Source organism: Eschscholzia californica, unplaced genomic scaffold (assembly GCF_041429995.1).
Source record: "Eschscholzia californica isolate CP2 unplaced genomic scaffold, dmEscCali1.0.p SCAF_10, whole genome shotgun sequence".
In the NCBI taxonomy this organism is placed as follows: domain Eukaryota; kingdom Viridiplantae; phylum Streptophyta; class Magnoliopsida; order Ranunculales; family Papaveraceae; genus Eschscholzia; species Eschscholzia californica.
In genome coordinates this window covers 1-2,500 of record NW_028238199.1, presented here as the reverse complement: position 1 = coordinate 2,500, position 2,500 = coordinate 1, and positions in this window count along the sequence as shown.

Here is a 2,500-nt window from a genome sequence, read left to right as displayed (position 1 = left end):
ACGCCCTTGCCACAGCTCGGGACGGCCTGGGACGGCCTCGGCACAGCTCGGGACGGCCTGGGACGCCCGAGACTTTGCTCGGGACGGCCTGGGACGTCCGAGACTTTGCTCGGGACGGCCTGGGACGCCCGAGACTTGGCTCGGGACGGCCTGGGACGCCCTCGCTCCAGCTCGGGACGCCCTGGGACGGCCTCGACACAGCTCGGGACGGCCCGGGACGTCCGAGACTTTGCTCGGGCCGGCCTGGGACGCCCGAGACTTGGCTCGGGACGGCCTGGGACGCCCGAGACTTGGCTCGGGACGGCCTGGGACGCGCTCGGCACAGCTCGGCACAGGCCGGGACGCCCGAGCCGAGCTTCGGGTCGCACGAAATCTCTTCGTATTCCGACATATTAGAAGCTTCCCATTATGTAGTAGGCCGAGCTTTGCCCTTTGGATGCCCTATGGTGCTTGGCGAGCACTAGGGAACGTGCCAGCACAAGTGCTGTGCACGCTCTGGGGAAGGAGCTCAACCCTCCCCCTTATAGTGCAAAGTTATTGTTTTTCCTATTTTCACAAGGAAACATCAATTTTTTAACCAAGCATACTGGGCCTTTACTCCTTCGTTACTCGTCGGAATCCAGCAAACTTATACTCGTTGGAAAGGTCTTTTCGCAAGGATTTTTTTGATATATTATAATAGCGATTCCGATAAATATTTATTTTTCTATGAATTTTTAAGTGAATAAACACCGGAAAATTCATAAAAAATAGAAAAAAAAATATTTTCTTCCGTTTCTTTTCTCCAATAATTCATAAATAATACCTCAATAGTATTAATGAAGAGAGAGTCGAAATGGCCCGGGTGGATTTCGAAATGTCCCACGACCCCATAGAATGCACGGGCCAGCCGAGCCAAAAGAATGGGACGCGCACGGGACAGCATTGGTCAGGCTCGGGACGGCACGGGACAGCACGGGACGCGCATGGGACGGCACGGGACGCGAATGGGACGGCCTTGCTAAGGCTCGGGACGGCATGGGACAGCACGGGACGCGAATGGGACGGCCTTGCTAAGGCTCGGGACGGCATGGGACAGCTCGGGACGCGCATGGGACGGCCTTGGTGAGGCTCGGGACGGCACGGGACGCGCAAGGGACGGCCTTGGTGAGGCACGGGACGGCCTTGGTCAGGCTCGGGACGGCATGTCACGGCCCTGGTGAGGCTCGGACGGCACGGGACGCGCATGGGACGGCACGGGACGGCCTGGGACGGCCTACTTGAGGCTCGGACGGCACGGGACGCGCATGGGACGGCCTTGGCGAGGCTCGGGACGGCATGGGACAGCACGGGACGGCCTCGGCACAGCTCGGACGGCACGGGACGGCCTTGGCGAGGCTCGGGACGGCATGGGACAGCACGGGACGGCACGGAACGGCCTCGGCACAGCTCGGACGGCACGGGACGGCCTTGGCGAGGCTCGGGACGGCATGGGACAGCACGGGACGGCCTCGGCACAGCTCGGACGGCACGGGACGGCCTCGGCACAGCTCGGACGGCACGGGACGGCCTTGGCGAGGCTCGGGACGGCATGGGACAGCACGGGACGGCCTCGGCACAGCTCGGGACGGCACGAGACGCGCATGGGACGGCCTTGGTGAGGCTCGGACGGCACGGGACGCGCATGGGACGGCCTTGGTGAGGCTCGGACGGCACGGGACGCGCATGGGACGGCCTTGGTGAGGCTCGGACGGCACGGGACGCGCATGGGACATCATGGGACGCACATGGGACACCTTATGGGGATCATCAAGGGACGTTGCACGGGACATTCTTTCCCACGAAGGGCATTTACATGGGACATCTTAGGAGTCGAGAGCCGGCACATGGGACAACGTAGTTCACACGCACGGAACACTTTACTTTCGTTTGGAACGTCGTGGGATCTTTATGTCCCCATTAGCACCGAACCTTTAACATGCTAGGAAGCTATGTTCGATCTTCTCGAAGTGTCGATGGAACTTCGATGGATACACATCCGATCCGATGTTATGATGATGTACTTTCTCCGAGATTGATGTTGGGGCCGTATTCCGATGTCATGATGATGTACTTTCTCCGAGATCGATGGGACGGCCTTGGTAAGGCATGGTTCGGCCTTGGTAAGGCATGGGTCGGCCTTGCTAAGGCATGGGACGCGCATGGGATGGCCTTCGTAAGGCATGGGACGGTCTTGTAAGGCACGGGACGCGCATGGGACGGCCTTGTAAGGCATGGGACGACCTTCGTAAGGCGTGGGTCGGCCTTGTAAGGCTCGGGACGCCATGGGACGGCACGAGACGCGCATGGGACGGCCTTGGTGAGGCTCGGACGGCACGGGAGGCGCATGCGACGGCCTTGTAAGGCTCAGGACGGCACGGGACAGCACGGGACGCGCAAGGGACGGCCTTGGTATGCCTCGGGACGGCCTTGGTAAGGCTCGGGACGGCCTTGGTATGCCTCGGGACGCCATGGGACAGCT